The 10,672-nt window shown below is 44.0% G+C and overlaps 1 protein-coding gene across 1 annotated transcript in view; it reads right to left on the bottom strand.

Annotated features, from left to right (window-relative positions):
• The window catches only part of LOC130586159 (adhesion G-protein coupled receptor D1-like), a gene marked incomplete at its 5' end in the record, with an annotated part of 53,712 nt that overhangs the window by 38,727 nt on the left and 4,313 nt on the right, over positions 1-10,672 (bottom strand). The gene's annotated exons all lie outside the window — the stretch shown is intronic.

Raw genomic sequence — 10,672 nt, 5'->3', positions numbered from 1 at the left:
TGCTGTGAGCTGCCTGCCCTCAGAGCAGCCCCGATTTGACAATAATTCACATCAGAGAGCAAACCCAGCCCTGCAGCACAGCGAGAGCTGAGGAGCCCCGAGAACCCCAAATCAGGGCCCTTTGGAGCACATTTATTTCATTCATGTGTGGTGTTTTCAGTGCCTGTGTAAGGGGCTGGGGATGCAAAACCCCACAAAACCCCATCGTGAGAGGAGGAGGGCAGAGCTCCCGTCTCAGTGCTGCTTCTGTCTATAAACCTCTTTTGAAGACATAATCCAATTTCTGTGAACATTTATTAAACTGTGACTGCACAGTGCTCCCCACACGATCTCAGTTAAACCTGGACAGAGTCAATTCAAGAGGGAACAGTGCTTCAGCCACTCATCTCACATTAATCACAGAGGGTGTTCGAATTTTCCATGCAAGTTCTCGTAAAAGAATGACAAAAAGCCACACCCAGCAAAGTGAGCCAGGCAGTATTAATATATAATAAGTAGAACAGAGCTAGGCAGGAAAAAGCTTTCTCATCGTAGAAGAATTTTCAAACATTTTTCCTGCCTTGATTTTGGATAGACTCGGCATTTTCATAACTGAACATAAACTGGGGGGAAAAAAACAGTCAATCAGAAAGTTTTAATTTTGATGCTTGAAATACTGTGTTTTTATTTCAATCTCTATTCACTATTAATTAAATCCCAAGCTGAAAAATCATTCTAAATATTTTACTACAAAAAATACTAAAAGGAACAATATATTTTCCAAATATTTTACAGCCACTTTAATAGAAATTAATCCTTTCTCACATGTTTGGGATTTTCTATTCTTTTCCGCACACACAATAAAATTCCCCACCCAAAATATTTCATYAGAGATTATCAAACCGAAGCAGTTCCACCAATAAACTCCCCATTAAAATTCCTTTTAGAGGAGAGGAATGATGTGCCCTGTGGTTATGAGAAAACATCAATACAAACAAGACAGGGAGAGGTGTGTGTTGTAATTCTGTGCCATCCCCACCAGCTCAGCTCAGYGAGTTCCCAGCACAATCTCTGGGCTCGCTCAGCGATCTGAGAGCTGGGCAGGGATGCAGCAGCACTGACACACAACTGTTGCCATGGTGCTGCAGTTCCTGGGAAATGTGATGCAGCTCTTGAGTATTTCTTCTTTTTCAGCCAAAGACACATTTCTTTTCCCTGACTTGGAGAGCATCAATTACAGAAACAGAAGAGTTCTGTGTACTGGAGCAGCTTAAAAGCTCCAGATAATTCTGCAAAAGAGATCCTATCATCCCCCGAAGAAGCCATGTACAGCTGTTCTTTGCAGAATATTCCTGAAACAGGAACGCTCTGTGTGGCAAATGGAGCAGTTTGGAAGKGATTTCCTCATCAGGTACATTCATGTCCAAGAGGTATGGACCCTATTTCCTGATTTCCCCAGCAGACATCCTTTTCCCTGGCTACAGGTGGCTCACAATCTACCGAAGGACAAGGGGACATTCAGATTTAATGTCTCTCTGCAATAATTCCTGAGCAGTTCAAGGCTCTCTGTCACTGCTCTCACCCCCAGAGCTTCAGCAGATGTTCCCTGGAGAGGTTCCTGCTCATGCAGGCTCAGATTGACAGAGCTGGTGTCTCACAGGGGTGGTGACATCTGACTGTCACACAAACACAGGGGACACAGAGGGGCAAACGGGAGGAATGGGCAAAGCTCAGGGTCACAGAGTGGCCTGGGAGGGAGGGAGGGGACCTCACCCACACCATGGCAGGGACCCTCCCACTGTCCCAGGGTGCCCCAATGTCCAGCCYGGCCCTGGGCACTCAAAGGGATCCACAGCTKCTCTGKGCCAGGGCTTTTCTCCCTCCAGGGAACAATTCCTGCCCAATGTCTCATCTAAACTTGTCACMAGTACCTGGGCTGTCACAGCATCCAGTCCCATCAATTCCCTATAAATTCCAGTGCTCTGGTAAGGGCTGATTTCACCTTACCTCAGCTTGTCTGTTTGAAAGTTTGCACACTTCCTGCATGACGTGCAGTATAAAACAGTAATTTGGATGCTCCTGTAGTCAGCACAAAAACYCTAATCAAGCTGTAATGCTATTATTAAAGAAAACAGCATTAAAAAGTACCAAACAAAACACTGAGCAATCTGTGAAATAGTCCCACGAGCCTGATTCTCACACTTGTCCCAGTCTACATTAAATTATTCTTTTCTTCTGAAAGGTTTTGCTTCCTTGGGTTTATTTGGTCATTCTTCTGCTCTGCAGAGAGCTGAAAAGGCAGGAAACGAGCTCACAAAATCATGAGTGTTAGCAATCACCAGCACCGAGACACAGATGTTTCTTAGTTTCAGCTTTGACAAASTAAAATCCAAAATTCCTACCTCATCTAAAACTCCACCCTTTTAGGCTGAACCCTTTACCTTGCAAGTGTTGCTGAAAGCCTGGACAGGGAACTGTGGTTTTTTCAGCAGATCCGCCCATCAGGGGCATTGTCCTACCCTTGCTCTCCCTCTAAAAGAACTTATTACATTGCTCAACACTTTTATTTTGGAAATCCACATGCAAGCTGAGGGCCTGAGAAATTATCCTGGGAAGATACCAGCTCACACTCCAAATACGTATTTTCTTCTTTATGATGCTGTTCATAGCAAAAAAAAAAAAAAAAAAAAAAAAAAAAAAAAAAAAAAAAAAAAAAAAAACCCAAAAAAGAAGGAGTTACATCTCACCCCTCTGTTTAAAAACAACTGCACGGAGGATGAAAATATATTATTATAAGGGGATGGTACTTCTCATCTCTGGAGCAGCTGGGAAWGGTCAGTAGCTCAGATTCAAAGACTGATTCAGTGCCCTGCAAGAACAACTGTTGGTATCTAGAAGAGAGAATCTCCTCATTGATGTGAAGTGAATGAGTGACCATCCACAGAGCAGAGCAGCCCCATTAACATTTCCTCTCCTGCCCCTTTTTCCGATTATTCCCCTCTCAGGAGCTGACAGCAGCTCTTCTGCCTGGCAAGGAGTGTCCTTTTGGCCTTCTCCAAAGGAAGGGACATTTGGGGAAGGGAAGGACAGGGAGTGGGGCCGAACAGTTAAGGCTCAGCCAAATCTACTGAAGCTGCACCTTTAAAATGCAATCTGAATCCAATTAAGGAAAGGATGAATAATTAACTTTGGCAGCCTGAGTGTCTCAGAGACATTAAGATGCTGGCCTTGGCTGATGAAGCTAATGGTTTTAATTGCCTCCAGAAAGGCTGCTGAAATTCAGTTTCAGTCCAGAGAGACCTTTATTTATATATTAAATAAYAACAATACAAATCTCTGTTTTCCCTCAGCTTGCCAAGCACTTTGTTAGGTACATAACATCACTTTTTTTTTTTTTTAAATTAACATCTGTGTTGATTTCAGGAGGCTCAGTGTACTCCCTGAGACTACAGGAAGGATTTTGGTGGGGCTTTAGTGGCATTGCACAATCACCAGTCACAGAAAAGTCTAACTTGATGCACAAACTTCTTTTCTGAAGCCACAATGTATCAGATAAAGTGAATTTAAAGAAAAAAAGTCTCTGAGAGTCACGCTTCACAATGCAATCATCTTTATCAGCCATTTCCAGCAGAATTGTTTTTGAATTCCCATTCTCCATTAACTCCAGAGCTCCGAGCAATCTCCAGTAAAGTGCTGCAGAGGGGCTGCTCAGATTAAAGGCACATTTTCCTCCAACCAGCCCAGCCTGGTCTTGCTTATTTAAAACTTTGCACTGTGACAGGAAAAATACAGAATTTTCCAAATATCTCTGCCAAGACATTAATTAGTATTTTTAAATGCCCACATAATTTTTTTAAGGCGTTCTGGGCARCATGTCATCAAACAGTGGGGATTCTGCTCATTACAAATCTCACACAGCGAGTTCTCAGCTCAAATGAAGCCTGAAGGAAGCGTGGCAGGGAGGGAGGACTCAAGTTGTGAGATGGCATCAGAGTGTAATAAAGTTTGGGCACCAGAAAAGCAGATGTTTTCAAGTTCTTCTTGGTATCTGTTAGCACAGCACAAAGCAGGGTTTTCTCTGCCTTCATTTCAAGCCCAAGACTTGCAGTGTCCCAGGAAATGTTAAATGTTGTATTTACAGCAGATTATCCCCTGTGAAACTCAAGGAGCTGCTTTTGCCTGCACACCTAAGGCTTGTACATCTGTTCCCTTCCTCCTGTTCCAGCGAGAGCAGCCTCAGCCTGTTCCCCAATTAACAGCCAAAATTAAATCCATTGGAGAGAGCTACAAGAGGCTCAAACCTCTCAGGGGTCCAGGCTCTGACACAGGGAATGCAGCTCTGCTGGCAGACTCTGAGTCTGAGAYTTTCAGAGCAGTTGAGGATAATTAAATACCCAGCTCCCAGAAAATTCAATAAAAATTAGCACGTCTGCCTCCATTTTCCCAGGCTTGGGCTGATTCCCAAAGAATCCCATTTGGATTCRGGGCTGGGATCAGAGAGGCTCCTGCACAGCCCAGGGGCTCTGGAGACCCTGAGAAATTCGGGGGAAAAGGGCAGGGAAAGGGCCCTGCAGGAGACAGAGCCAGCCCAAGTACAGAATGACGAGATTTGAAGAGAAAAGTGATGGACAGATGGGGAAATCCTTTAGTCAGCAAGAACTGGCTGCCAAGTGGTTCAGGGCTTTCGTTTCCACCATGGAAGGGAGGTCTGTGTTATTTCATTAAGTGTTCTGATTAAAATAGACTGCTCTATCACGCTCCTCAAACAAAGGAGTTCTTTTGACCATTRTAGCACTATGAAATATTTGTGCTTCTCCAAAAGAAAAAGTTGGGTTTTTTTTTTCTTCTCTGCTGAGTGAAATTCGCTAACTGCCAAACAATTCCATAAGGAATTTGAGGGGTTTAGTATCCTGCAGCACGAGTCCAACTGTTTCCATGTAATTCTATGGGAATAAGCAGAAAGTCTCCTATTTCCATCTCCTATTTCCATCCCAATCTGCAGAGCTGCACTGGCACAGGATGCACAGCAAGAGAATGAACAGTGCTCTGAGTTACAAACCAAGAGCTCAGTGCTCAGGAAAGATGAGCAGGACTGCAGTGAGGACAAGGGAAAATGATGCACAGTGATGGTGTGAGCACATCAGGGGATGAGCTCCTGCACAGGGACAAYAATCACTGCAATAACAGAGAGGGAACAGTGAGGCAGAGCAAAGAGAGTGCACAGAGCAATGCTACAATAAACACCCAGGCTGATTTATCTCTGTTCATCTATGGCTGAGGGCTGGCTCAACTGTCTGGAGAGATCTTTTCAGTTAAACAAACTGTCAGTGCTAATAAACAAGGACCAAAAAAATCACAATGCCGATCCGATTTTTAAATATGCAGCACAAAAGAAAAATCACTGGACTAAGGCATTTTTCTTTTTATGTTCCCAGCAATGAAAAGCATGCTGAGAGAAGTAATTATACTAAAATTACAAAACAGCAGAAATCAGAGAATGCCACATTATTTCCATTTCATTGTCCTGTTAGAGGATGTAGCTGGCTGGAAATTTTAAGAAAAAAGCTTATCATTTCAGACTGCTATTTTATTGCACCCTGAGTGCAGTGTTTGATTAATAACTGCAATGGTAGATTTAGGAAACAATGCTCCGAACTGATAAATTACACACCTATMCCCCATATTTTTAAAGAATTTTGCAATATTAGGACTTTTTCAGAACAGCCTTTTTAAACATGAATTGATGCACTGTGTTCTCAGTCAGCCATACATTATCAAAACTTCCTGTCAAACTCAGCAATAAAAGCGGAAAATAAAATAAAAACACATATATTGCCCCAAAGAAGAAATTGAGGATTACTTTCTTTTTGTAAATAGAAGCTCACAGATAAATGCTCAACCTCCTCAAAATCCTGGGCTCTCTAAAATAGTCCAGGTTGTTTCTACAGTTCCCTCTTCAAGTTCAGATGATTTTGAATATTTTTCCCTGTATAAACACTTGTCTGTTTTCAAGCCCATTGGTGAATGGCTTAAACTATATTGATCAATGTTCTCTTCTGAATTATGAGCAGGAGCTACAAATGGGATAAAAACCAAAGTCATTTCCAGCTTTAGAAATGCAGAAAATGTGTTCAAAACCCCAAACAATTTCTATTCCAGACTACAACACCATTGCTTAGCTGGAAATGTCCATCCACGTGTGAGGGAGTGATCTTTGTACTCTCACAGTTGGAAAAGGCAGCAAGAGGAAAAAACAGGAAAAAAAAAACAATTTAAGAGAAGGGTCTAGGAGTCCTAAATATTTTAGTTGAGTCCTGCAGAGGTCTCTTGGGGGACGGGGATCCAAGGTTCAARCTCTGTTTTTCTGTGGGAGAAAATGATTCTTCTCTAGAAGGGTTTTTGGGGTCCCCAGGTGCCACCATCCTTTTGTTGCAGTGCCATTTAGGTGGCAGATGGTACAAATAGCCTGGCACGCTTTGGATTGTTGGAGCACTCTAAACACAAAATGTGCCAGATGGATGGCGAGTTCTGGCAGGAGCAGAGAGCCCCGGGCTGAGCGGGGGAACCACAATGAAATTATGGCATCGGAGCTTCTTTGAGGCACTGGAGAGCTGCAGCTCCCTCCGTGCTGGGATGGGTTCTGCTCCTCAGGAGACAGAGACATCCCTGTGCTGGAGGGGCTGCTGGTGCACTGTCACTGTCACTGTCACTGTCACTGTCCCTGATCCGGGAATGGGGTCTGTCCTGCACTGTCACTGTCACTGTCCCAGGAATGGTGTCTGTCTGTCCTGCAGCTATCACCCATCCCTGTGCTGGAGGGGCTGCTGGTGCACTGTCACTGTCCCTGTCCAGGAATGGGGTCTGTCTGTCCTGCAGCTGTCACCCATCCCTGTGCTGAAGGGGCTGATGGTGCACTGTCACTGTCACTGTCCCTGACCCAGGAATGGGTCTGTCCTGCAGCTATCACACATCCCTCCTGCTCCAGGAACGGGGTCTCTCCTGCCTCTGTCACCCATCCCTGCCCAGGAACGGTGCAGTCCAACACTATTTTGCTATCAGGGACCTGTTTGCCCTACCCCAGGCTCCCCCATCGTGATCAGAGCAATCACTCAGTGTCAGCTGAATGCTCTGAGGGTCCCACTGACATTTTTTTCTGGGCAGATGCAGTTGGACAATCCTTGGCCTCACTGACCTGATCAGAGCTGTCAAAAGAGTCTCCACGTTCTGATCGTGTGCTGACCTTAATTACACCCATGCAACTTCTGCACGGCAGTCAGGGGTTGAACATGTTCCTTGTTCCTTCAGGAACATTCTGCCCATCTTCAGTCCCATTTTACCTTCAATCATCTTATTTATTTGTTTGAACCAGCTGATGACCCCTAGTCTCCAAAATTCACCATAAATGTKAGAGTTTCTCAAGTGAAAACCAGCAAGATAAACGAATCTCAGCAAGCAGGAATTTGGGCCAGGCGTGCTGCAGACAGAACAGCAGAGTGATAAACACAAATAATTTCAGCATTTCACGTGGGCCAATTCATCAGCAGGGTGACAGGTCAGTGCCAGGCTGCCATCTGAGCCCCACATGGCTGCAAGTTATTCCAAGATGGTGATTTCATTCCTAAAATTAACTCGTTACAATTGCTAATCCCCTGCTCCACCGAGGGCAGCTGAACTGAGCTCAGTCTGTGCCTTTCCTTCAGTGCCTCCAAACCAATGTAAAACCTGAGTGGTGTTGAGCTGCATTTGCAATCCCATCTCAGATTTAACAAATTCACAGCACTCAAAGCCTGCACACCCCCCTGTCAGCCCACAGACACCAGACTGAAGGGTCATTTGGTCACCTCAAGTTAAYATCCCAGAATTTAAACCTTTTCTTTGTGATGGTTTCTTTCAATTGCTCTCTCTGAATATTGGAATAGGAATGATTTTTCATCTCAGCAGATCTCAGCCTCTGGAGATGGCTTCCAGCTGAAATACCGTACAACAGTGACTGCATTAATCCGTCCTGTTCTGAGTGAAGATCAAGAACAAAAGCGAAGGACTCACACTGGGTCCCAAGAACCTTCTGGCATTTCCACGCTCCCTAGAAATTAAACCCACCTGACAGTGTGTGCCATRAATGAGGAACAATTCATCAGCATCCCTCATCTCAGTGTTTCAAATATCCAACAGAAAGCACCAGCAGATATCAGATATTCTACAGTTTTGTTCCCATGAATRTCTCACTGGAACAGAACAGAACCCATGTGAGACACTGAAATTCCTCCCAAGGCAAGGCACAGATTTGTGATGTTCTGCAATGATGGAGAATATTGAGAATACAGCAGGAAATGCACACGATTGTACATTAGAGACAGATCTGGGTGCTGGTGAGGGTGGCAGAGGGGGCAGGACTGGGGAAGGGATGGAGGAACTGGGGAAGGGTCACTGCCAGGGGCTGATTGTGCTCGTGTGGGTGGAAAAAACAGATTTAAGCACTCTGATGGAGCAAAGAGAAGGAGTTAAACAGGAAGATTCTTGTTGGAATTCAGCATAACAAAAAGCAAAAGTCACCATCCTTGCCCAGGAGTTCTCCCAGYGAGGCTCTGCTGTTAGAAAAGCTCCCCACAGCCGCTCAGTGCAGCTGGGCACTCCWGAGGAAGGGTCACTTATTTTCAGCATCTGTTGCTTAGAGACACCTCGGCTTTGTGTGAACTCGGTGAGGATTCTGTGCTCTCTGGCTGGGAACAGCACATTCTAAATAACTGCAAAGATGCATTAACAGAATGCTTATGCCTTTCTTTTTTTCTTTTTTTTTTCTTCTCTTTTTTGAGCAGAAATAAAGCAAAATGAAGAGGAGCTGAGMGAGTCAGAGCACTCCTCACACTGAGCTGGGCTCAAGAGTTCATGGATTTCCACACAAATGTTCTCCTTCAGGATGTTCCCCTGGCTCTGAGGATGCTGCACAGCTCCTGCTCTGAGCTGCAGCTCTTGATCCCTGCCAAAACCCCCTCTTTATCCCTGCCAAAATCCCCTTTTCAAAGGTGTTTTAATTGTTTTCTGTGCAGGGGTGACAGAACTATGGGTGCCGGGTTTCACTGCTCCTCTGCTGCAGAGAGGCTGCCAAAGTGCCCTTGGAGAGGATTTCTGCTGCTCCCTGAGAGCTGCATTTATCAGTGCCACGGGAGAAAGGGAAATTAAACCTTCCACAGGAGAAGGGAAGTCTGAAACACCCAGAGATTCCCATGGAAGATTAATTCACTTTTTTTGGTATCAAAATACGTTTGATGAAAAACTCTACAGTTTTCAGGCAGTTCACTTCCAATACTTATTTCCATTTTYTTATGAAAAGCAGAGCCTTAGGGCAAGAATCTTTTCTTTTCCAGAACGTAAAGAAAAATAGACATTTTGCCAAAAACAGTGCTCATACAAACAAATTGGATCTATTTCTATTTATTTGGCCACAGATGTATAAAAGCTCTGTAAACAGAACTGTTCAGGTGGGGGCAATGGAGTACTCCACCCTCTTTTACTGTCTCACATTATCTGTGCACCTCATTGACAGAAAAATATTTAAAATATATGAATATTCAAGATAACATAATTGCAACAATTTCTTAGAGCACTGACAATTGGTGTTCCAAGGGGTGATTTAAATGGGCCCTTTTGAACCTTGGCTGATGAATTTCTGAACACGGTGAACGAACACAAAAATGTGCTTAAAATCCGTAGCATTTGAACATTTACTTAAGAGGGTTCCAAGGGCACCTGGGGGAAGTTTCCAAGTGTCAGGTTGATTCAGTAGCTTTACTCAGCAAATGTTTCAGGAGTTTGTAACTGAGCACAGATTGTTGTGCAGCTCCACAGCCTGGGCTCTGTCTGTGCCTGACTCTCGTCTTCACACCAATTACACCATGGAGATTCCAGCTTTTTTCACTAAAACAATTAGTACCACAAGATAATCCTAAATGGTCCATTTAAAGGGCATGTCTTGGACAAAGATTTGRGATGAAATTTTCCTTTTGTCATAAAGGGAAAGGCAAAGCTGTGCAAAAACATGCTGCACAAAGTTTGGACCAAAAATTGAGGGAGCAGACCCCAATTTTCTATTGGAAATAGAACCATTTAAGGGCTGTGAGGAACTGGAAGGTCCATTCACATCCAGCMTTCCCTTGTTATGCATTTCAGACCTCTTAAGGAAAGCTTGAGTCCAAAACTTCTATATGAAATATCTTTGATCTCCAATTACCAATATTGCATAACACTAAAACTGAGTGCAGCAGCCCATTAATCATCACMATCCTAAATCTGTGCATTTAAAGCTAGGCCTTTCAGAACAATTCCCCAGTGGAGAATCAACCAGTCTTTCCCTGACATTTAATTGGTGGCTGTCTTGTTTAATCCWGGATAATTCCCTGAATGCTGCTCGTTAAAACAGGGTTAATAACAGCACATTCCTCCTGAGGTATTTTGTCTCACAAGATGGGAGGTCTTCAGGCACAACTTCATTTTATTATCAGCATGAAGAGTTCCTRGAAAAATTATCCTTGGGAGCTGGCTGGGGTCATTAGGTGCTGTGCAGGTAATAAAGATAATAACTGTTAGATAAAAACTGGGTGACCTGAGAAATCCAACCCCCATCTCGCAGAGATCAGGTAATGCCAAGGGTGGGGCAGGAATTTGGATTAATTGGCTTTTTGGATACAGAAGAGCT

Source organism: Malurus melanocephalus, unplaced genomic scaffold (assembly GCF_030028575.1).
Source record: "Malurus melanocephalus ecotype Western Australia unplaced genomic scaffold, MMel_1.1 scaffold_1087, whole genome shotgun sequence".
NCBI classification, from domain to species: Eukaryota; Metazoa; Chordata; class Aves; order Passeriformes; family Maluridae; genus Malurus; species Malurus melanocephalus.
This window is presented reverse-complemented; position numbering and strand designations above follow the sequence as displayed.